The sequence below is a fragment of the Scyliorhinus canicula genome, chromosome 11, assembly GCF_902713615.1.
Source record: "Scyliorhinus canicula chromosome 11, sScyCan1.1, whole genome shotgun sequence".
NCBI classification, from domain to species: Eukaryota; Metazoa; Chordata; class Chondrichthyes; order Carcharhiniformes; family Scyliorhinidae; genus Scyliorhinus; species Scyliorhinus canicula.
Genome location: NC_052156.1, coordinates 119287528 through 119314102, shown reverse-complemented (window position 1 = coordinate 119314102; position 26575 = coordinate 119287528). Strand labels below are relative to the sequence as shown.

Sequence of the window (26575 nt, the reverse complement as noted above, 5' to 3'; positions counted from 1 at the left end):
TGTACCTATCTATAAAATGCATCCCATGGCTGTGATGTGATGCCAATCCTAAAACCTGCCACAGCTGACAGCATAGCTTGTCACGAAGGTATTTAGCTAAACATAAAACGTGTTATGCAACACACATGCCAAATGCTGAACTGAAATTTACAGTCTACACAATGTGTAGGGGAGAATATACACATTGAATAGTCTTAAATCTATTTTAGTTTATGACTTCTTAGTCAAAGTGTGAGGTTTTCCACATTAATCTGCATGATCTCTTTGGTTAAAATATCGATAGCTGTATCTAACTGGCCGAGCAAAAGAATGGAAGTTTTCCTTACACCACAGTAACTTATTGGAATAATTCTGCTAAGCAGGCAGCCTTCAGCTTTTGTCAAAAATAGCGTTGAGGCCGTATTTAAAGATGAGATGCTTTCACATTGGAAGGTTTCAAGTAAGTGACCTCCTAGAGTAAAAGTGGAAAATGCCGGTCTGGTAACATCTGTGAAGAGAGAAACAAGAGCTAACTTTTCAAATCCAACATGACTTCTTCAGGACTGAAATGAGGTAGTGAGGTTTTACGCTGTTGAAAAATGGGGGAGGGTCAGGAGGAGCAAAAGGGAAGGTCACATTTCTACCACTCTTCAGTTCCAAAGATGTCGTCTTGGACTTGAAATGCTAACTCGGTTTCCCTCTCCACAGAACACTGCCCGACTTGCTGAGCATTCCCAACTCTTTCATATCTCTGGCATCTGCAGTATTTGGCTTTTATTCTACTGTAATGAACTCCAATTGGCTTTATTGGTTGGCCAATTGGAGTATGAGCTCCCTCAATGATAGCTCATTGAGGGGGCCCATATAATCACCTGTGTAGGCTTTGTGAGAGTCTTAAATTGACTGGACTGCTAGCGGCACTGTTTGTAGCTGCTCCTGTAATATCGTTATTGTAAATAAATATTGGTGTGGTGACGGAACTCCTGCCTCCCGTGGATTACTACAGTGGCGACGAGGATGGGATATAAAGTTGACGAGTCAGGCTTACATCCATTAGAAGACAGAGTAAGGGCAATAAAAGAAGCCCCAGCTCCCACCACGGTCCAGGAGTTACGATCATTTCTAGGGTTGGTAACCTATTATGGAAAATGTATTGAAAATAGGGCATCCAGCAGCCCCCACCAGCTACTAAAAAAGGGGCAAGAATGGAAATGGTCCACCCGCCAAAACCGAGCATTTAGGGACATTAAGGAACAGCTGTCATCCGAAAATGTCCTAGAGCATTATGACCCAAGGAAGGAGTTGGTGGTCACTTGTGATGCATCCCCCTACGGGGTAGGAGCCGTCTTAGCCCATAGAGGAAGGAATGGGGAAGAACGGCCAATAGCCTATGCTTCGAGGACCTTGGCGATGGCTGAGAGGAAGTACGCCCAAATCGAGAAGGAAGGACTGGCGGTGATATTCGCAGTAAATAAATTTCACCAGTATCTGTACGGGTGGAAATTCACCATAGTGACGGACCATAAGCCGTTATTAGGGTTATTAAAAGAAGACACGTTAATACCCCCGATTGCATCAGCTAGAATCCAACACTGGGCGTTGCTACTGGCGGCATATAGATACGTTCTGGAGCACAGACCAGGAATGCGAGTAGCACATGCATGCTTTGAGCAGACTTCCCCTCCCGGACACTCCGCCGCAAATACCAAAAGTAGAGGAGACAGTAATGACTCTAAACTTTTTGGACACCCTACCAGTAGACGCACAACATATTCGGTTGTGGATGCAAAAAGACCCAGTTTTAGCCAAGATGAAGCATTTACTGCTAACAGGGGAACTGGAAAGACCAGTGGAGCCCCAGATGCACCCATACTGGAGCAGAAGGGACCAAATAACCGTAGAAGACGGTATCCTATTATGGGGAGCCCGGGTAATCGTCCCAGCTCAGGGCCGTCAGGCAATCTTAACTGAGTTACATCACGGACACCCAGGGGTGTCTAAAATGAAGATGCTAGCTCGAAGCTACGTTTGGTGGCCAGGTTTGGACACAGACATAGCAGCCTTGGTACGTCAGTGCCAGGAGTGCCATCAGGGGCAAAGAGTGCCACCAGCAGCGCCATTGCACCCGTGGGAATGGCCAGGCAGACCGTGGACCTGCCTGCATATTGACCACGCCGGCCCTTTCATGGGCTCAATGTTTTTGGTGATAGTGGACGCCCACTCCAAATGGTTGGACGTCCACCGGGTAAACACGGCAAGCACAGCATCGACAATTGAAAAGCTCAGGGCCTCGTTTGCAACACATGGACTTCCAGAGGTATTTGTGTCGGACAACGGAACGGCATTCCCAAGTGGGGAATTTGGAAAATTCCTGAAGGAAAACGGAGTCCGTCACATCAAAACGGCCCCTTACCATCCAGCGACCAACGGCCTGGCAGAGAGAGCGGTCCAGACACTTAAAGCGGGACTCAAGAAGCAGCCGGCAGCGTCAATAGACACAAAGCTCTCCCGCTGGCTGTTTGATTACAGGACCACACCGCATTCCACAACGGGCATACCGCCAGCTGAACTCTTAATGGGAAGGCGGCTGCGAACGAGGCTGAGTCTCCTTTTCCCAAATTTAACGGGGAAAGTGGAGAAACAACAGGAGGCCCAACGCAGGGGGCATGATAATAGTCGGCAGCAGAGACATTTCCAGGTGGGGGCACCGGTTTGGGTCAAGAATTATGGGAATGGACCAACGTGAGTCAAAGGCACGGTAGAGTCCCAAACAGGGCCCATATCCTATAAGGTTTCAATAGGAGGTAAGGTACTGAAGAAACACCTAGACCAAATAAGGGCAGCGGAACCACACCTGGAGGCAGGCGAAGCAGGACCGCCTCAAGCTGGGATAGCCCAGACGGAAAGGATACCCACACCCCAGCCCCGAGCAATTTCTCCAGACCCCGTCATCCAGTCATCAGAGTCGGAGATGGACACACTCGACGAGGCCGCCACGACACCTCTCCCCGAGGAGAAGGAAGAACAACTTCCAAGGAGGTCGTCAAGGAAAAGACGGGCACCTATAAGGTACACCCCGCCCACTTCGGAGAACGACCCGGCGGACGACACAGAGGTGACAGACCCAGACATGAGGAGCAGGAAGAAACTCAGAGGAATGCCAGCTGGCAGGAATTCCTCGGACCTTGGGGGGGAGGGGTGTAATGAACTCCAATTGGCTTTATTGGTTGGCCAATTGGAGTATGAGCTCCCTCAATGATAGCTCATTGAGGGGGCCCATATAATCACCTGTGTAGGCTTTGTGAGAGTCTTAAGTTGACTGGGCTGCTAGCGGCACTGTTTGTAGCTGCTCCTGTAATATCGTTATTGTAAATAAATATTGGTGTGGTGACGGAACTCCTGCCTCCCGTGGATTACTACATCTACCTTCTAGAATAACCTGGTCTAAACATTCAGTGCCAAGGTCAGAATTGTGACCATGTTAACAATACTGTAACTTGTAATGAATCATTTTGCAGCAAAACCATTGTTTTAGCTGCTGTGGTAAACTGTATGACAGTACAGCAACATCATTGTATTGAATGCTGGAATAAACTGTACTGCAGCGGTGTCATTGTATTAGTTATTACAGTCAATTCTATTGCAGCGATAGCCACCTAAATGGTTGCTGTGGTAAATTGCAGTGCAACCGGACCACTGTTTTTGGTTTATTGTATTTTTGCACTGAAACAGTGCAATTTTTGGATGTGTGACTTTCCCCTCAATTCAAGTAAGAACTAGACTACCAATGTTAAAGATTGGAGATCCAAACATGACTGACAGTCTGACATTAACGTTTTATTTTCAGATTTTGTTAGATGTTGGGCTTTGCGATGGTTAAATGCTTTCATTTTGAGAGCTTATTACGGTTTATTAATCAGATCGTGAATCATATCATCGGGCTATTTCTATGCTAAAGGCAGTTGATTATACTGTATTTAGGGTTATCAACTTTGGACAAATCCTTCTATGAATTTCAGTTGTGATGAAGCAAGATACCAAACATATAATATAATTAAAAATGATAACCTGTATCCATTATATGAATGTCAAGGGACAGCATCTCCTGCTTTACCCAACTCTATTGTCTTTTGCTGCTCCCATCCAATTATTATTAAAGTGTCCTAATGCAAGAAACAGCATTATAATTACCCAATTAATTGGTTTCACCATAAAGGTAGCTACCACAAAGCCCCACCAAAAACTGGTAAGCTTTTGCAGATAATACAAATGCTGGCGACCTGCTAGACTTTCATTCATATTCTCAATTTGAAAAAAACTACATCAGCTTTTTCCAATCTTCAAAATCAATGTGGTGTTGGGAGGCCATTCCCCAACAAAAACAGCATTACAATGACATTTTACTTTATTTTCTTCAAAACAGCATTACGATGACATTTTACTTTCTGTTCTTCCTGATTCTTTTTGAGTCAAAATTTCCACATACAAATTTTTATGACAACATTTGCCATTCAGTTTTGCCAAGTCGAGTGCTGGACCCAGTTGCACTTTCAGCCCACTTTGGTCCCTGGTGGTCCTGAAGAGCATTTTCTGGTGGGAAATTAATAATGTTGTTACATTGCAAAACCAGCATTTGCATGCATTTAAATGTGATTGGCAGGTTGGACACATTTATGCTTCGCCATTCCGCGATGCTTCGCACCTCTCAGGTGGAGGTCTCGTGGGGGTGAATTACTACAAGCATTGACAAACGTGGACTGGGTGCCACAGCTGGGGAGGGCGAGTGGTAGGTTAAATGAACAGTGAAAAACCGTTGAAACTGTCGGGTTTACTGGAGGACGGCTACCTGGGCTGAGGGCTGCAGTGGGTAGTGACCTGGTGCCAAGTCCATTCAATTGGGGTGCCCCCTCAGGATCGGGGTGGTCTGGTTCATACCACCATTGCTGCAGACTGTCTTTTAAATGCACCCCTTTGGTGCTACAGGCTCCTGGCTGCTCACATTGCTGGGTGCTGCCTGAGTCCTTTAAATGTTCAGAAGGTCTCTGGTCACCTGGTTATCTGGGAGCCCACCCAGGCTTCCCCCCTGGACACCCTCATACCTCAGCTGTATCCAAGCTCAATGAGGAGCCCACCAGGTGTTGGCACTGCTCAGAAACGCTGCCCCATTGCAGTGGAAGCAGGGCATCAGCAGAGCTCGGACACCTGCACCAGAGCCGTTGGAACCTTCCCAGGTTCTCTGCCCCTCTCAGGGCAGAGAACTCACCAATGACCCCCACACCACCCCTCTCCTCTTGGTGAGACTGGCAGCGCTGACAGCCTCTGCCACCACCTCCCAGGCAGTGTTCAAGAGGGCAGGCTTGAATCTGCGCCCACCCTGGGGAAGAAGGTATCCCTCTGCTCCTCACTGACATGGAGCCATGGGTCCACCTTGGACTCCCGATCTCAGGGGGTACAAGTGTTCTCTGTGCCATCTTGGTGGCTGCAGTGAATGTATGTTAAGTGGAGCACTTAAAACAGCTCCAACTGCCTGGCTCTTTAGTGCTAACTCCAGCTCCAACATTTAGAACGCCTGCTGGGCTGGGAATTGCTCGAAATTCGTCCCAGCAAAGTGCTGGCCCATTAGGATGTCCTGAATTGCTCCCCAAATAGCGCCCCCAATGGGAACATGAACCGTATGCAATTCAGACCTGGCGCCAACACATGGGTGAGTTCTCTGGCTGCGTCCGCCTGGCGACCGGAGAATCCCGCCCAAGGTCAATGCAATTCCCATTGTCTGCGACTTGCCCATGGCGTTCTCGTGGCAGGCGAGGCGGAAGAATCGCATCCTTAGTCTCCCAAATGGCAGTATCCTGCCCACTGTTCACCCGCCGGAGCTGAATTGCATCAGAATTGAGACCAGGAAGTGATTCCCAACCTTTAGCCATGCAAATTTATGCATAGCGAGGATTGCGAGGGTTTTCTGAGGGATCCTGCTACTGGGCCGCCATTTTGTGCAGGTGGCCCAATAGCGAGTTCCTATGGCTGGCTACCCCCCCGATCGCAATTCAGCCTCGCAACGCAATTCAGCCCCATTTACTGCCGCACAATTCATCCCCCCCCCTCCCCCCGCATTGCACTTGAGCTCCCCTGCAGCGCAATTCAGCTCCCATGAGATCCACGGGGGTGACCCGATTAATGTCTCCTTGAGCCTCATGGATTATGAGGTCCCCCGCTGAGGGGTGGAGGCCCCATCAGCAGGCTGGTTAATTCAGCACCATAAAAGCCGGCCCGAGCTGCAGAGTAGTCCTGACTGGGGCTGCTACTTGGGAATATATTCCTTTTGGAAATAAACCATCTTTTTGACTGTCCTTTCTGGATAGGCCTCCTTCTGCACTGTAAGGATTCCAAGAGTCTCTGATTCTTCCACTTAATAAGGTCTGCATGTTTTTGTCAACACTGAGTGGGCCTTCCCTGAAATACCTTTTGTATATGGGTGAGACAATGTGTGGCACATTCCTGGTAGTATTTCAAGAAATGACACATATACTTAGCAATTCTTGTAACAACATATGTAAAGCAATCGCTATCTCTCTCATGATGCAGTAGCTGTAATGGATATAGCAAAAGGTGGGGGTTACATTACATGTGGTGTGTAGGAACTAGAACTTGAATATAATGACTATTTAGATATACCCTTTGGTTAAGGGTTGCAAATAGAAAGTCCTGGAGCTGAACTAGCATAGTTCATATTGAAGCATAAATCCTTATTGATATCATTGCATTTAGTTCTGACTGCACCTGAAATTACCATGATCTCAGATTTCAGCACACATCTGCGTTAATCTTGCGCCGGAATTTCATTATTACATGCAGGTTGATAAACAGGTTCAATAAAAAGTTTTATAAGTTATCCTTGCAAACAACTAGGTTAATTAAAAAAGATGGAAAAAGGTGCCACTGAGCTTTTTGTCATTTTTGCTTTGTATTGTAAAAGGATATGGATCATCAATTTTTGTGACCATTTAATTTTTAATTAGGTGCTGTTGGTTCATGTTTAAGTAGCAGGATGAATCTATACTATCATTTCTTTATACTGCATTTCTCCAGACCTGGGAACAAATAAATTGACTTGAGTGGTAGTTTCAGTAGTAACTTGAAGCCCAAAGCAAAAAATTACTTTAACTAAGCTGAGCACAATTAAAACAGTCATATATCAACTTACTTATTCCATCATTCTGCAGAAGTCCTGTTTAGTGCAACCCAAAACAAAATGGCCTCAAAGATCCCTTCGCCTCCCAATTAACAAACACCAGGGCAAAATCAGTGAAGCTACTGTGGCAAAATTTCCGGGGGTTTCTCCAATTGTAACTTTGGCAGAAATCCTGCAGAACTAAACTAATTGGGAACCTGACAACCAATAGTATTAATGCCCTTGTGTGTGGTGTCATAATATCCACTCATGTATATCATGAGATGCAGACAGGCAGTGATTGACACACAGGATAACCAATGAACACACACGACACGGAACAACCAATCACCAGACAGGACACCACCACTATAAAGCCTACAGGGCATTAAGGCTCTCCCTCTCTCACAGGACACGGCTAGGGAGATAGCTGCAGTGCACAGGCCAATGAACATCATCACCATGTGATAAAGAGCTAGTCTGGTCAAGCCAGTAGGAGGTTATCAGTTAGGTTAATAGAGTGTCAACCCACAGCAGATTATGTACAGCAATCAACAGGTTCAATAAAACAGTGTTGGACCATCTCCTATGTCGGAAGCCTGTTTCTCGTTTTACTGCATCCAGTTGCAGTCGATGTTAGACCAACACAGATAACACATCATGTAGCATTCTGCTGCTGTACAGTCAAATTAAAAAGTAAACGTTTTAGTCCAGGCACCTAATGAATGAGAAGTTTTCAAACCTGATGACTCAGATATGGAGCTTAGCGTTTGGTTGGAGGACAGAGGAGGGGGAAAAAATAAATATCAGGAAATGTTGATTTTGCTGGTTGGCATATTGGCGCCTCTTCTGTTCTACTTCAAGGACAACTGGCTAGCAGTGGGGAACCAGGACACTTCAGGAAGGGAGCAGTGGGTCAAGCGTTGGAGAGTGAGCTAAACATATTTTCTCACCAATCACCAATTGCCTTCCAGTTCCCCAGGAGGTTTGCAAATTAATCTGTGCTGTTACGTAACAAATTTCAAACTTCACCACATTTAAATGAAGTCATTTCTAAAAATGTTTCTGGAAAGCTTTCTCCGCCCCCAACAAATTCTCCCCCCTCAACAAATGTTATTGAAATTGCCCAATCACATAATCCTGTGGCCTCTGATCTACTATTTCCACATCTATCACTATTAACTGAATTTGATTGGTTAAGTCCTCACGAAAGTCAGGTGTCTAACATATTGGCGAAGATATCAACATTGGATGGAATGCAATCAGTTTAATTTGCAATTTGGGGGAATTTTACATTACATTCAAATTTTAAAAATGGCCTAATTTAATACACTTGGCACACACCCTCAGTCAATGGAAATGCCTATTGAGCATTTACCATTCTATGGAAGCAAATGTTCCCTTTCACATAAAGGGAGAAGCACAGGTTTTTCAAGTTTTGACATTGAAATTCACGGTGTTAGATAGTACCTGAAAGCTAGACTTCTGTTTAGAACTTGGAAATGGAATATGGGTACAATGGGGTTTCATTCCAATTGTCTTTAGATTTTGTTGGGTGCAACGGAGCATTGTCAGATCTTTCTCCTCTATCCTAATATCAGGGGGACATGTCTCAGAGAGTTTCTGGACATCCATGGAAACGTCACCAATTGTGTCCTCTGAGCTGCTGATACCATTGCAGAATCAATCACAGAATTGTTCTGGCGCAGAAGGAGGCTATTTGGCCCATTGTGTCTGCACTGGATCTCCAAATGAGCATTATGACTTAGTGCCATCCCCCTGCCTTTTCCCTGTACCCCTGCACATTGTTTCCATTCAAATAATCAGTGAAAGCAAAACAGTGACCGCAAAACTAAGGAACAAGTGACAGATGGCGCAGTAGGTGAGAGGGCTTTCACTGATCACTGACCTTTATTCTTACATTAACACATTATGCTAGCCTACCATTATGCCACTATCAGTATATTCTCTAGCCTTTAACACTGCATTAATGCTTTCTCTGTTTCGTGCCCTACACATCTTTGTTGCAATCCCTCCTAGCTCCCACTTATCACTCATCTTCTCTACTCCACCCCTCTTAAATAGCATAAAATCCATCACATTTGTCCCTCTCTTTAGCTCTGAAGAAGAGTCATACAGACTAAAAATGTTGACTCTATTTCTCTCTCCACGGATGAGATGAGGTCCCTCCAGACTTGCTGAGTTTTTCCAGCGTTTTCTGTTTTTATTTCAGATTTTCAGCATCCACAGTATTTTGCTTATAACCCACCGACCTTTATTATGCAAATGAGCTTGTTTCTGAGATTTGGGAAGGGAACTTTGGCTTTGAAATAGGGCAGATGGGGTTGACAATCTGATCCAGTGGCGTGGACCCCCCTGGATTATCCACACAATGCTATTCTATGTCATGGCGGTTGGTGGCGAGGGAGAGTCAATGGCAAAGAACAATAATTTATTGAATAGGGTAACAACAGATGATCATTTTCCTGACAGAAACATGCTGCCCTGAATCCTTAAGTTGAAAGATCAAACATTCCTATGATAAAGTATTCCTCAATTTTTTGGAAGTGATTTTTATTTCAAAGTAGAGGACATTTGAAACCCTTTGGGATAAAAATTAATTTAGGATGGCGGCGTTAAGTGGCAATATTGGATCAGTCACCTGTTATACACAGCCGTTGATATTCAGTGCCAATGCAGCCAATGAAATTCAATATCGATACTGTGTATAATGGGTGACCAACGAGATCACCGATGTTGTGCCGCTGCCCAAGACAAATATGTGCAATATTTCAGGTGTGCATGGTACAATATTCTTGATCTGTTATTGAGCATTACATCTCTCAGTTTTTATCAGAATTTATTGAAAGCATTCAGATAACAAAAACATCTTCAAACTTGGAAGTTGATAGGTAACAGAGGAGAAACATAGAACATAGAACAGTACAGCACAGAACAGGCCCTTCGGCCCTCAATGTTGTGCCGAGCCAAACCATTTGTCCCTTCTCTTTTTGCACTGACTCCCGGATTGGGGCTGATTTTACCTTGCCCTGTTTTTCTGATTGTCCTCAAGCTAACTACTGCTGGACATGAGCACTGAAATCAAGTCAGACTTTAGATTTTAATCTAGGCCCAAAAACATTAATACCTGTTTTCCTATTGAAACCTAACCTGTTTTACTTTTGATGTTCATCTCTTTTTACTGTGGCTATTATGAGATTCTGTTCCACATAATATTTATTCGGAGTGAAGGAGGCTGCACATTTACAAAAGACAAAGCAATGAGCAAATTATACAGGTTTTCTTCACAAGATAAAGGAGTTGCCATGGTTACACTTGTTGCTTATAGATGCTTTAGCCAGTCATTTGCGGAAAAGTAGCTTCAATTGTTACCTCCGATATGCCCATAAAATAAATTATTTCATGTGTGAAACTACAAACATGAATCTTTTCAGCTGAATAGATGTAGCTGTTGTCAGGTTTACGTTTTGTTATTGTGTCCTGTGTCCTCACATACCAGTGTGAGTATGGAAACTGAATCCAGTTATTGATTATTGTTCCCTGGTACAGACCATAGGGCAATTTAAATCTTGGGCTGGATTCTCCACCACCTGCCGCTGGTAGTGGAGTTCCGGATGCGGCAGAGAATCTAGTGTCGGACAAAATGGGCGCCAATCCCGTTCCGATGCTCTGGTCCCACACTGGCGTCGGGATCAAGGTTCATGCCCTGCACCAGCGGGAAGATGCAACTGGATCATTAAGACCCATTTGCATCCGACTAACAGTCCGGGCACCTTTTTTTCAGGACCAGTGTGATTCTCTGGCCCTCTGGGCTGGGAATCATGTGGGCAAGAATTGGTGCAGGTCTTGACAAATGTGGCCCTGATGCGATAGACTTCGCAGTGGGCCAAGGGGGTAACTCTTTAAGGGAATTGCCCCAAAAATCCATCCGAGGGCACCCTCCCCCTCCCCATAATCTAGCCCTGGATTCACCCACATTTAGCCATTATTTTGGGCTTGGGGATGTTTCTTCCTGGTCCAGCCCACACTCAGAAATTCTTTCAGCAGTGGGGAGCTGAATTTGCCAGCAAGAATGGCTCCTCAGAGATTGGAGCACCATTTTGAAAGGATGTCCCGATCTCTAAGTGAATTTGAGGATCCCCCACCCATGGCAATATTACCCCCCACACATGGACGTTACCCCCCCACCCCCACCCCAAGTGAGGACACCCCACCATGGGGTTGCAGAGGGTCCCCTTTTTCAGGCCCCCTCCACTTCGCCTTTCAGGAACCCCCCCCCCCTTCACCCCCCATTCTTTATACCCCTCTCGTCTCCTCCTTCATGGGCATGGTCCCCCTCAGGCCCTGTCCCTAGGCAGTGCCATTTTGGAACCTGGGCACCCTGAAACTGCCAGCCTGGCACCTTGGAAGTGCCCTGGCACACTGGCAGTGCCAAACAGGCACCCTGGCAGTGCCAGTGTGGCATTGCCAGTGTGCCTGGTTGGCACTTCCAGGGTACCCGGGAGGACACATGAAATGCCAGGTTACTGCCCAGCCCTGTCCCCGAACAACCGGGGGCTCCAGTGGCCTCTGAGTTTGATAAAAGAGCATCGCGAAGAACAAAAAGCATACATTAGAAGCATTTCAGTGAATTAGTGCTAATTGATTTCAAGTTGGTTCCATTCAGTTGGATGATTTATTGCTTTTTAAGAACAAGAACCAAGTTCACAAAATGTGGAGGGTGCTATTCTGCTGTTTAAGAAAGGCCGTGACCCTGTCAGATCAATTTTTGTTATGTAACCAAAGCTTTACAACAGAGAAGATTCATTATTTTAGAACATAGAACATACAGTACAGAAGGCCATTCGGCCCATCGAGTCTGCACCGACCCACTTAAGCCCTCACTTCCACCCTATCTTCGTAACCGAATAACTATCCTAACCTTTTTGGTCAATAAGGGAAAATTATCATGGCCAATCCACCTAACCTGCACGTCTTTGGACTGTGGGAGGAAATCGGAGCGCCCGGAGGAAACTCACGCAGACACGGGGAGAACATGCAGACTCCGCGGGGAATCAAACCTGGGACCCTGGCGCTGTGAAAGCACAGTGCTTCCACTTGTGCTACAGTGTTGCCCGTGTTGGGGATCTGCACTGAATAAGTGTGTAATTGCTCTTCTGACTGCAAGGCCAGAATACAGGGTGAAATATCTGGCTTTCATTTTTTAGACCCAGTTTCTAGGGTTATTTTCTGTTAAGCAGAATCTATAGACATTCTGGCTATGTATTAATAGATGTATTTCTGTTCATCCAGGAGTTTTGCTGCAAATTCCAAATGTCGGACTAATTCTCTTTTTAATAAAGAGAATAAATCGGCATGAACAAATCAGTGGAATTAATTTCTTTTTGCTCCTGCCACTTGAACAACACTGTCACGGTAGTGTTTATTATCCTTAAGAGTCATCCATGTAGTGCGCAACTACACTCACATGTAGGTCAGACCAGGGAGTACCGATGGGTCCCTGAAGTACATTAATGACCTAGTTCAGTTTTTAAAACAATCCACCATCTCTCATGGTCATCTTTCATTGCACAAGTCACCAGACTTTATCAATTCAATTTCCACAACTTGCTGTGGTGGGATTTAAATCAGGACAACTGTGTCAATTTAATAACTACTTGGCTACCAGTGGTTGACTACAAATTTGCAAGAAAGGTAGTTTCATGAATAGACACATATTGACACATATCAGCAATGACAATTTTGCTTGAAAGTTTATTCTCCAATGGAAAGGTTTGGAATATTTATAATTCTGGAGATCTTGCTTTAATGTTGACGAGATACAGAATCATGGATTCATAGAATTTCCAGTGCAGAAGGAGGCCATTCGGTCCATCGGGTCGACACCAGTTCCTGGAAAGAGCACCCTACTTAAGCCCAAGATTCCACCCTATCCCTGTAATCGAGTAACCCCACCTAATATTTTGGACATGAAGGGGCAAATTAGCATGGCCAATCCAGCGAACCTGCTCTTCTTTGGACTGTGGGTGGAAACTGGAGCACCCGGAGGGAACCCAAACAGACACGGGGAGGAAGTGCAAACTCCACAAGTCACATATCTCCTCAAGTTCAGATATTTCCTTTTATTTAAAAATTGTTTAACTAAAGCTATTTCTTTGATTATAATGTGAACAACAGTGTTTAACTTAAAGTTTGTTTTAATATAAAAGATACCTATTGGTCAGAGTTATCACTCCTGGGGTAAAGTATCTTTCCTCACAGTTTTCCAGATTGAAAAATTGTTTTGGGTTCTTGTCCAGTATTCTAACAACCTTTGGGGTCTGGTTCAGTACCTTAACGAAATAAAGCATGCCATTCCGAAACAATTTACAAATTATATCAACATTCTCCACATGGACAAAAATGCAATGATCTGAAAATATCTGTGCCCAGCTTCTAGTCCCTAGTTCACTGAAGGGAAGTTGATAACGGATATGTGATTTAAAATATTTTGACAGTGACAAAGATGTTATAACTAAGAGTTTTTCATGTCGCATCAATGTCAAATCTTTACTTTAATCTTGCGCTAATTCTTCACGTTAGTACAAAAGTCACATTTTAAATGCGTCCCATGATGATTTGAAAATGTAGACCTTGAAACTAGATATAAATGTTTTTCAGTGACTAAAATCATTATTTTAGGCACTGGTCATTTAGATGTAAAGTCACTGATGCTTCCAGTTGTGTCACACTCAAAGGCAGCATGAGTTGGAGAATTGGCGATATTGGGCTGAACTTCCATCCATGGGCAGAATAACAGGATCAGGAAATTCCTGGCTCAACCCAGTTGCTTCAGGAGAAAGTGTCTGCAAGGCCAGGATTTTCATTGTTGAGGGTTGGTGGTGTAGGGGTGACAGACTGTGGACGGCCCAGCTGACCTGGGAAAACGTTCAGAGGGAGCTACAGGGGTGGTTGGGTGTGGGGGCCAGCTTTTTAAAAAGCTCATCTCAGTGCTGTGGGACTTCATCCCAGTTGTAATAAAAAAACCCCAGAAAAGACTAATTGCCCTCATCTTCCACACCCGCTCACCTCCACACACTTCCCATGCCCCATCTCCGCCACACCCTGTCTACATCCATCCCTTATGGCCCCTCATCCTCTTCCCACTCCCCCACCATGTCAAGCTGTGAACTCCAAATAACCCTTCTGACCACCCTCATGCCAACCTGCCAAGATAGGCTTTGTGAACCTTCATGCCTCCATGCCATGGTATACCCCTCAAACAACTCCTCTAGCCCCTTATGCTCTTCTCGCAAAGCTGACATTTTCATGCTCATTCATCCACTGTACACTGTACACTGTACACTGTACAGAAGCAATTAACAGTCTTCTGACAGTAGGATGTCTTTAAAAAGGCTTTAGAAAAGGGCCACTCATTGATAACTTACGACTTTATTGAAAAAAACTCATATTAACTACAGGCCAAAAATAGTGCTATCATCCAAACCCTTTAAAGTCTCAATATAAGAAACAATAAGCACCTGGAACCTCTTTATCTTGTGCAAATGAGCACTGTGAAATTGACAGCATAGATCAGAGAGAGAGCTGTCAGTCAAGCAGTGTTTTCCCTGGGGTTCGGGTGCTTCAACAAGTGAATTAATTTATGGGCTCTCAGCCAAGGAGTACATAATACTTTAGGATCTCAATGCCATAATCTTTAGTAGTTAACAGTTATCTTCTTACAGGTGTCTACCAACACCACTTCCTGGCTGGCTCACTGCCAAATATCAAAATATGACCAGAATAACTGTGATTTTTTTCCCCTATGTAGCAAGATGAAAGACCTCAGCAGATCTTCGGTGCAATGTGTGGAGGAATCCATTTACAAATAAAATACCAGATGAACACATTGCTATTTTAGCATTTCTCTGTTATTTTCTGTGACTCAACTGTAATTGTACAAGGCCAGTTTGGTACTCTTGCTCTGAGTTAGAAGGGCGTGAGTTCAAGTCTTGTTCCAGAGCTTCAATTATGAAACCCAGGCTGAACATTGCAGTACAGTGGGAGAGTTACACTGTTGCAGTACTGTGGGAGAGTTACACTGTTAGAGGTGCAGTCTTTTATCTGAAGTATTTTATCAAGGTCCCATGTGTCTTACAGATTGATATAAAAGACCTCATGGAGTGTTTCAAATAAGAGTAAGGGAGTCCTCCTAGTGCCCTTTCAAATATTTATTCTTTAACCAATGACAATAAGAAAACACATTGGTTTGGTCATTTATCTTAGTGCTGTTTTCAGCTGCCGTGTTTATCAAATTACAATAGACACACACTCCAAAAATAGTTAATTGGCTAAGATGCACTTTGGGATGTGCTGAGCCTGTGAAAATGCGATATGAATATAAGTTTGTTCCTCTTGTACTGAAGTACTTTCAAAGAGCAAAAAGGACAGCTTAATTGATTGAAAATGTTTTATGTGAGGGTGGTTATGATTGCAATTGTCCACCTCCTTTCTGATGTCACTCACCATGTTCAATAATATGTAGATGATCTGACACTTATCTTCATCAGTCAGTTTCTAAATTCCACCCTCTATAAACAGCAATACATGCAATATACCGCCACCAATATCCAGCCCCCCACTGAGTCGTGTCCTCAGCAATCCCCTTTTGCTTTCTATCTGAACATCATTCAAGTCAAAATTCATCTCATTTTTAATTCCATCACTCATCCCACCCTAACTCTATGAACTTCTTTACATCCCAGTCATCCCAGTCCACGAGTCACTGAAGTTACAATACAAGAAAAAGTTAGCGAGAAATATAAAAACAAATTGTAAAAATTTCTATAGGTATTTAAAAAAGAAAAGAGCATTTGAAGTGAGCAGTGGACCACCAGAGAATGAAAATGGGAAATTAATAATGGAAAATAAGGAAATGGCAGATGAATTGAGGACATAATTTGTGCCGTTTGATGTGGCACCTTGTCAAATGCCTTTTAACATCCTGGAAATAATTGTGAATCAGGAGGTGAAGCAGAGGGAGGAACTTAAAACATTTGCAATCAACAGGGAAAGGGTACTGAGAAAATCATTGGAACAAAAAGCTGACAAGTCCTCAGGTTGTGATGGGTTTCATCCTATGATCTTAAAAAAAAAGTGTCTGCTGAGAGAGTAGATGCATTGTTTTCAATTTTCCAAAATTCTCCAGATTCTGGAAAGGACCCATCAGAGGTACAAATAGCGAATGTGACTCCTCTATTAAGAAAGGAGAGAGACACCAAGCAGGGAATAACAGGTTGGTGAACTTAACACCTGTCATAGGGAAATTGTTGCAATCTATTATTAGGGAGATTTGAGCTGGATAGCTATAAACTCTTAATGTAATCAGGCATAGTCAATGTGGTTTTGTGAAAGGGAAATCAGGTTTGACTAATTTATTGGAGTTCTTTGAGGAAATGACAAACTATGTGGATAAAGGGGAACCTGTGGATGTGCTGTACTTAGCTTTACAAAAGGCATTTGACAAGGTGCCACATCAAAAGTTACGACACCAACTAAGAGCTCATGGTATAGAACATAGAACAGTACAGCACAGAACAGGCCCTTCGGCCCTCGATGTTGTGCCGAGCAATGATCACCCTACTTAAACCCACGTAACCCAACAATCCCCCCCATTAACCTTACACTACGGGCAATTTAGCATGGCCAATCCACCTAACCCGCACATTTTTGGAGGGTAATATATTAGAATGGACAGAGGATTGGTTAGCTTACAGGAAACAGTGGGTAGATATACAAGAGTCTTTTTCTGTTCAGTAACATGTGATGAATGGAGAGCCACAGGCATCAGTGCTGAGGCCTCAACTATTTACAATTTATATCAGTGACTTGGATGAAGGGGCCAAATGTATGGACACTAAGTTTGCTGATGACACGAAGATTGATGGAAAGTAACTTGTGAAGAGGACATAAGGAGCTGGATTCTCCGTTTCAGTGGCTAAGTGCCAGCTGAACGGAGAATTCACGGGCATTTTACGACTCCAAATTCTGCACCGAACCATCACCGATTCTGGGACTGGTGAGGGGCTAGCAGCAGCGCTGGGTAAACTCCCGGCTCCCACGCCAAAACCGGCCAGGGAATGGCCATGCATGCTCAGCGGTCGTGCCATACAACATGGCGCCAGCTGTGTGCAGACCCGAAATGACAAATACAGCCCCACAGGCCACCCCCTGGCCAACCCCCACCAGTCCCCCCAACCCGTGTGGAACCCCCCGCACCCCCCGGCCAATGGCATGGCTCCCTGCCGACTGTGGCGGCGCTGGGCACAGTCCGTTGCCACCATGCTGGGTTTCCAACATGTCAACTGTGTGGTCGGGAACTTGGCCGGAGCATCAAGGAGGTCCTTCCAATGATGCACCAATGCCTATCCAACGTGGCGCGATGATGCCGTTTCGGAGGGGGCGGAGACTCAAACCGGCACCTCTCCCAATTTGGGAAGGGATTCTCCGCCCGATCACCAATTACGACATTGGCATCGGGCAATGGGGAATCACTCCCAAGGAGACTGCAAAGGAACATAAATAGGTTAAACAAGTGGGCAGAAAAGTAGCAGGTGGAATATAATATAGGAATATGTGAACTTGTCCAATTTGACAGGAGGAATGGAAAAGCATCATATTATTAAAATGGAGAGAGATTGGAGAAATCTGAGGTATAGAAGGATCTGGGTATCCTGATACATGAATCAAGAAAAGTTATAATGCAGGTACAGCATTAGGAAGGTAAATGGAATGCTGTTATTGCAGGACGAATGAAATATAAAAGTAGGGATATTTTGCTAAGGTTGTGCTGTGTGTTGGTGAGACCACATCAAGGGTACTGTGTACAGTTTTAGTCTCCTTATCTAAGAATGGATATGAATGCGTTAGAAGGAGTTCAGAGAAGATTCACTCGACTGATATCTGGGGTGGGAGTTTTTTCTCAAAATGAAAGGTTGGACAGGCTAGGCTTATTGTTTGGAGTTTTGTAGAATGAAATGTAATCCTACGGAAACATATAAGATCCTGAGGGAACTTGACAGTGTGGATGCTGAAAGTTTGTTTCCACTTGCGGGAGAGTCTGAAACTAGGGAACACAATTTAAAAAGAAGGGGTGGATTCTCCATCCCGCCAAACTGGTTTTCTGGTGTGGCGCGCCCCTGCTGGCAGCGGGATTCTCTGTCCCGCCAGCCAGCCAATGGGGTTTCCCAGCCCCATGCTGTTAGAGAATCCCCGGGCGTGGGTCCGCTGCCGGCGCAACGAGAATCCCGACAGTGGAGAATCCAGCCCAAGGGGTTTCCCATTTAAGACGTAGATGAGAAGAATTTTTTACTCTCAGAGAATCTTTGGAACTGTCTTCTCCAGAGAGCAATGGAGGCAGTGTCAATGAATATTTTTTGAGGCATAGGTAGATAGATTCCTGACCAACAAGGGAGTTAAAGTTTACCGGGGTGGGTGGAATGTGGAGTTGAGGCCACGATCAGATCAGCCAAGATGCTGTTGAATGGCGGAGCAGGCTTGAGGGGTGAAATATCCTGCTGTTGCTTCTAATTCACATGTCCGTATGATATTTGGAGACTGCATGAATATTAGACCCTCGGTACTATGATTCCATTTGTTCCATGTGTACACTCCTAGCAGGCGCATGAACTTGCCCATTTAATGTATTTAGATATCTCCCAGCTTGCAAAATGTAATCCCGAAATACCATTATTTATTTGTTAATAAGTTGCATTAAAGCTTTGAATCTGTGTGACTCGGCAACCGTACACATATGGATATGTTTCACATGTAGGTTATTATTGCTAATTTGTACATTATGTGGATCATGGAATATACCCTAGTTGTCTCTAAGGTGATTGAGTCCATGCACTTGAGTTGTTGAAATTAATATTTGATTTAACAAAGGAAAACTGATTAGTAAAAGCTGCCCTGGTATTTACTATATTTCATTACCGGTTGAAAGTGATCAGTGTTATTTTATCCTCACAGAAATGGAATCACATGCAGTCCTTGACCTGTTTGTGTAGCCTTACAGTGATGTCAGCAGGTTGAATATTTGTGGTGTGTTTCAGGTGGCTAACTGGCAGCCGGATTTGCAGAGAAGCACGTGCTTGGTGTCTGCGTATAATTAATATTTCATTTGTGCTATCAGAGCTCGCTGCTGTTACAACGAGGTGTGGAAAGTCAGTTTGGTTGCTGACAATGTGTTGAAAGCCCTTTATCATTCTGCAACACCAGACCTATTTGATAGTGGGAGAAAGGCCGCCATGCATTCAATGCTGCAATTGCTATAGCTGTCAATCTATTATTATAGCTCAGAATTTTTTGATTGTTCTTAATCTTAAAGGGCACATGAAGCACTCCCACATTCTCAATGGGAAATTGCATGCAAAGGAACGGTTGGTTAGAGGTGCACCAGCACTGTAGCCCTGATTCTCATCTGTGCTCCCTTTGGCTGCAGCTCTCACTGTGGGGTGTTGGGTCACTGAATTCACGATCAGGTTTGAACAAATTTTGACATTGAGATAACATTTTGGTACATAATTGCAGTGCCACCTTCCAACATTGCATCTCGCCTATGTTTGTGAATGGGCAACAAGAATCAGAAGGATGAAATAAAGAACTGCCAATTTAAATACATTTTTACATCACTCCATCGTACCCTCAACATTGCTTCACAACAATGTTTAAAGAAATAAGTTAAAATAAAAAATGGTCATTTTAGGCATATGGGTGGCGCAGACTGGCATTTATTCTCCATTTGTAGTTGCTTTGATACAACTTGCATAGCCACTGTGCACAGAGGGTAGTTAAGAGTCAACCACCTTGGATGTGTGACTGGATACAGATATAGCACACAAGAATAAGGATGACAGACTTGTTTCCCTCAGTGAGATTATTGAACCACTTGAGTTTTTGTGACAATACTGCAGCTTTATGGTTACTTTCACTGATACTGGTATTCAGATTTTTTTCATTTTAATTTCATTCAGGATTCTTAAACTATCTGATTTAAACTCACATTCGCTATCCGGCAATTACCGACCCATCAGACTGCTTCTGATCATCAGCAAAGTGATGGAAGGTGGGAACAACAGTGCTAATAAACGACACTTGCACAGCAAATAAGCTCTTCATCGATGCACTGTTTTCTTTTTCCAGGGCCACTTAACGTTTGACCTCGTTGCAGCCTTGATCAAAACAGGGAGGAAAGTGCTGAACTTAAAGAGGTGAGGTGAGAGTAACATCCCTTGACACCAAGGCAACACTATACTGAGTGTGGCATCAAGGAGTCCCAGCAAAATTGGAGATTGTGAATCAGTGGAAAAATGTGAACTGGTTGGAGTCATACCAAGCACAAAGGAAGATGGTTGTGGTTTTAGGGAGGTCAATCATCTCGATCCCAGTTCATCGCTGCAGGAACTTCTTAGCTCAGTGTCCTAGGCCCAACTGTCTTCAGCTGCTTCATTAATGCCGTCCCTCCTAAAGAAGGTTAGAAGTGGGGGCATTTGCTGATGGTTACACAGGGCGGATTCTTTCACCACACCCGCCCGGGAACTGGAAATCCCCACCTGAGGTCAATGGACCTTTACATGGTTTGCGTCCCGCCAGTGACGATCTTGTGGCAGGTGCGGAGGAAGAATCCAGCCCACAGTGTTCACTATCATTTATAACTCCTCAGATGCTAAAGTAGTCTGTGTCCATATATAACAAGACCTCGAAAACATTCAGGCTCGGACTGAGAAGTGACAAATAACATTTGTATCACAAAAATACCAGACAATGACCATCTCCAACAGGAGAGAACCTAACCACCCCCTCTTGACATTCAACAGCATTACAATTGCTTAATTACCCACTATCAACATCCATGGGGTTACCATTGACCAGAAACTTAACTAGACCAACCATATAAATGCTGTGGCTACAGGAGCAGGCCAGATGCTGGGAATTCTGTGACAAGTAACTCACCTCCTGACTCGCCAAACCTATCAATCATTTGCAAGGCATAAATTAAGAGTGTGATAAAATGCTCTCCACTTGCTTGGATGAGTGCAGCTTCAGCAACACTCAGGAAGCTTGATAACATCCAGGACAAAGCAGCCTATTTGATTGGCATCCATCCACCACCTTAAACATTCATTCCTCCACCACTGGGACATAGTCATACCATTTACAGGATGCATTAAAAAAAATCATTCATGGGATATCGGCATTGCTGGCTGGGCCAGCATATATTGCCCATATCTAAATGCCCTTGAACTGAGTGGATTGCTGTGCCATTTTAGAGGGCACTTAAAAGTCAAGCACTTTGCTGGTAATTTGGAGTCACATGTAGACCAGACCAGATAAGGGCAGCAGATTTCCTTCCATAAACGACATTAGTGAACCAGATGGGTTTTTACGACAATCGACAATATTCCCATGGTCATATTTGGACTTTAATTTCAGATTTTTGTTGAATTAAAGTTTGATTAACTGCCATGACAAACTGTGGTCCCCAGAACATACCCTGGGTCTCTGGATTCCTAGTCCAGTGACAATACCACTATGCCAGCGCATTGCAATAACTCAGCAAGTACCTTCCAAACCAATGATCTCTATCACCATGAAGGGCAAGGGCAGAAGATACATGGGAACACCACCACCTGCAAATTCCCCTGCCATATACCAGCCTGACTTCAAAGTATATTGCCATTCCTTCACTGTCGCTTGATCAAAACCCTGGAATTCCCTCCGAACAGCACTATGGGTGTACCGACACAAAATGTATAGCAGTGGCTCAAGCAGGCAGCTCACCACCTTCTCAAAGATAATTGGGGATCAGTAATAAATGCTGGCCAAACCAGTGATGCTCACATCCCATGAAAGAAAGAATACTATTACCAATACCATTGGGTTACTTGTCCAGTTACAAACGCTGTGCTGCTGTACACTGTCATCTTTTATTGTTATGGAGGTAAATGTGGCAGCAGGTTGCACCAATATTAAATGTTAATGTTGAATGCAAGTTCTTTCTTTCTTTTAGACTTGTCTAGTTGTGAATTTGTGTGCCATGTGTCTACATAGCAGTTGGAAGAGGATTCGGTAGAAATTAAGTTGAAAATCAATGAATAAACTCAGAGTTTCATTTTTGTTTTTACTGGTTAGAATGCGATTCATATTTTATCATTGTTCATATGGATCGAGCTTGACTGACCCCGTGCTGACTCACTTTATCTACCTCATGTCACCTAAATGAAAGTACATGAGTACTGTGATATTTTAGCAAAGAAAGATCATGACTACTGTATATTTTTTGTGTAGTTTTTGCACCACATTGTTGTAGAAATTAGTATTTGACTAAAGGAGAAAATGGGCAAGAGTAAATTATTAGCTTGTTTACACCACCTACTTCTTTACTAGAAATGATTTGCCATCGCCCATTTTGTGATTTTGCCGAACACCAATTCCACCTCGAACAGTTGCAATTTTTATTTCTTTTTGGTGAGGTTTCTTGATCTCTGGAGTATCCCTTTCATAAGGTTTCCATTATATTAGATTCTTCAGGCCACCCAAATTATAGTCAGTGAATGTCGATAATGCATTTAGAGTTCAATCGCGATAACAAATTTCAAAATTATCAAATTAACTTTAGTGAAAGTCTTAATAGCTGTGAATTGTCTATTTTAAGTAAAATAATAGTAAATGGCCTCCACTATTTTAATGTTTAATTGTGTGAATGTTTGCCATGAAGGCACAAACAAACTGGGCGGAATTATCTGCTCCCCACGTGGCGTGGGAGAATCATGGGAGGGCCTCACGGCATTTCCCCCCCCCCCCATCTGGCGCCCACAGTGATTCCCCCCCACCCCCCCGGCTCGGAAGATTCGCCGCTTGCCGTTTTTCACGGCGAACGGCGATTCTGCGAGCCCAATGGGCCGAGCGGCCAGCCCTTCACGCCCGTTACACACCTGGTCGCTGCATTCGTGAAATGGGCGGCAGATGCCCGTTTGGGGCATCTAGGGGCCCGATTTGGACGGGGGCACCGCGACTGTGCTCGGGAGGGGACAGGCCCGCGATCAGTGCCCACCGATCGTTGGGCCAGCGTTCAAAACGGACGCACTCTTTCCCCTCCACCGCCCGGCAAGATCAAGCCGCCACGTCTTGCCGGGCGGCGGAGGAGAAAGATGGCACCATGCATGCGCGGGTTCATGCCGTCTGCGCGCTGATGTCATCCACGCATGCGCGGGTTGGAACCGGCAACACGCGCATGCGCGGATGACATCAGAAAAGCGCCCTTTCCGCGTCATTTCCGGCGCGACAAGGTCGCGGCCGGGAACTACGGAGGCCCGCTCCTAGCCTCCCGGGTGGGGGTGAATTAGGTGTGGAGAGCGGGCCCCGAGGCCGTCGTGAAGCTCGGCCGATTTCACGACGGCCATCCCGATTTTTATCGGGAGCGGAGAATACCGCCCACTGTTCTTTTTAATCAATCTGGATTATCGAGACTGATATGACTCTCTGGGCTAATGCGCAGTCAATTCCAATCCCTTAACCCGGATTTGAAACACAATTGAAATTAATAAATAATTCCTTGAAAAACAGCCAAAGTTTTTGGGCTGGATTCTTTGCAGCCCCCCCGCCGATATCGCGGCCGGCACAGGGGCAGGGAATACACTTTCACGCCGTAATTGGGCCGGTTCGGCGATTCTCCAGGACCTGGAAATTGGCGTGACCGTGGAGTACGCCACACGGCCGAGGCCCATTGACAGAGGCCCACCCAGCAATACTCCACTCCCATCCGGCTGAGTTCCCTATGGTGTGGAACTAACCACCTATTGCCGGTCGGGATACTGGCATGGTGGCTGCGGACTCAGTCCGCGGCCGCCCTGGTCTGGGGTGGGCATCGGACACCGGGGGGGTGGGTGAGACCTTATAGGCAGTCGGGGATTAAATCCACGCGGTTAGATGCTCGGGTGTGCGGCCGATCGGCGGGGTCTCCTTTCTGTGTGTGGCTCCGCGATTCGAGTCCGCCCTGGAGCACGGCGCGGCCACTGGAGGCCGCCGCCTTGCACATGCACGGACTCCTAACTGGAAGTGTGGTGTCCAGTATCAATAGCTAAAGCTGCAGGATTTACTCCGGGTACCTGCTAGCCCCCTGCAGGGCATTGAATTAGCTCAACTTGTTTATCGGAATTTCTGGAGTAAAGCGCCACTATTTTTACTCCAGCGTGGGGACATGGTCCCATTTTGGGAAAATCCAGCCCCCCTGTCTGTGGCTGTCCAATACAGTCACCAGGTTTGTAAATTTAAGCAGAGTTAATTTTATTAATAACAGTAACTATAATTAAATATGCTGCACATGCAACAGGTTAATCATCATTTAATATCTAACTCCCTTACTTAAACTCACCCTACCCTCGACACACATACACAAAACAGACAAACAGAGGGGAGAAGAGGGGTGAAAAAAAATTAAGGAAAGTATAATGATAAGTGTGTTGTTATGCTCTAGGTGTAGCATAAGCAGCTTCCTTGTGGTGCACTTGACAAAGGAAGGATCAGACGTGGAGATAACTTCAACACATTTATTAAACTATATACACTTTTATAACTTAGGTTCGACACTACTGTTAATCCTACTATAGCTACTTAGACTGACTAACCAGACTGCTACAATCCACGTGGTGGGAGTGATATCAAATCAACTCTGTGTCTACTCACTGACTGTCTTCACTGGAAAGAGGCAGATCATGTGTGTGGTGTCCCTTATATATGGGTTGGTGTAATGCCCTCCTGTGGTCGTGTCACCTCTGTGTGTATCGTGAATGCCCATTGGTCGTGTCCTATCTAACTGATCTATTGGTTGAGTGTGTGATGTCTCTGGTGCTCCCTCTAGTGTCTAGCTAGTCTACATGTAATGTCTTTCCTCTGCGTGTCCAGGATTCCAACTGTGCTTCACCTGACTCTGAAAATCATCCCCCTCTGGCAGGACCCAGTCACTACTGGGCAGAATACGGCCTTTCATTGGCCACAAGCCAAGCAATTAAACTGAGTCCCACCGATCTCTCAGGTGCCGAAAAGACTGGGTTCCGCTGTCGGAAAGCTGGCAGTGTTCAGTTTTGTAACTTTTTAATTCCTCACTTTCACTGCTCTTAAAGATATATGTCAGTTAAACTTCGATGGATCAAAATGATAATCGAAAAACTAAAGGGCAAATCAGGGAATCAATAGGCAGGGTCCTTAAAAGACAGCCTTAGAATTGGAGTGTTGTTGACGCAATAACTGTATTAAACGTAAAAACTGAGCTTATTTATTGTCTCAGTTGGGAACACTCTCACCTGTAAGTCAGAAGCATGTGCAACCCATCTCCACTTCAGGACTTGGGAGCTCATATATTTAGCAGTTCATTGAAGTTTGAAACTGTTCCCATGGAGTGAGGCCATGGAGAGTTTTTGTTTTATGTATTCTTTCATGGAAAGAAAATCCCATTAGCCTGGGATTTTGAATTAATAGTCCAGTGACATTACCACGATGTCACCGTCTACCGCTTAGAAAGGGGAACAAGTCACATTATAGACTATTGGCTCGGCTTCTGTTGGCTGTAAGTTGCTGGAAGGCTTTGTAAGATGTTTTCTGTATGATCACGGAGAGAGCGTGTCCGCTCACTTGGATTGGATTGGATTTGTTTATTGTCACGTGTACCGAGGTACAGTGAAAAGTATTTTTCTGCAAGCAGCTCAACAGATCATTCAGTACATGGAAGAAAAGGTAATTAATCAAAATTCAAGAAAATACATGAGAATACATAATAGGGCAACACAAGATATACAATGTAACTACATAAGCATTGGCATCGGATGAAGCATACAGGGTGTAGTGTTAATGAGGTCAGTCAATAAGAGGGTCATTTAGGAGTCTGGTGACAGTGGGGAAGAAGCTGTTTTTGAGTCTGTTCGTCCGTGTTCTCAGACTTCTGTATCTCCTGCCCGATGGAAGAAGTTGGAAGAGTGAGTAAGCCGGGTGGGAGGGATCCTTGATTATGCTGCCCGCTTTCCCCCGGCAGCGGGAGGTGTAGATGGAGTCCATGGATGGGAGGCAGGTTCGTGTGATGGACTGGGCGGTATTCATGACTCTCTGAAGTTCCTTGCCGTCCTGGGCCGAGCGGTTGCCATACCAGGCTGTGATGCAGCCCGATAGGATGCTTTCTATAGTGCATCTGTAAAAGTTGGTAAGGGTTAATGTGGACATGCCGAATTTCCTTTGTTTCCTGAGGAAGTATAGGCGCTGTTGTGCTTTCTTGGTGATAGCATCGACGTGAGTGGACCAGGACCGGTTTTTGGTGATGTGCACCCTAGGAATTTGAAACTGCTAACCAACTTGTGGAAGTTGGCAGGGTTCTGTGTG

The 26575-nt window shown here is 44.8% G+C and overlaps 1 protein-coding gene across 1 annotated transcript in view; it reads left to right on the top strand.

Annotated features, from left to right (window-relative positions):
* Nucleotides 1-26575, top strand: part of LOC119973327 (potassium voltage-gated channel subfamily A member 1-like) — a 284640-nt gene that overhangs the window by 23845 nt on the left and 234220 nt on the right. Inside the window, exon 5 of the mRNA XM_038811203.1 lies at nucleotides 20351-20418. The gene's annotated coding sequence lies outside the window, so the exon portion shown is untranslated. The remainder of the gene's footprint in view (nucleotides 1-20350; nucleotides 20419-26575) is intronic.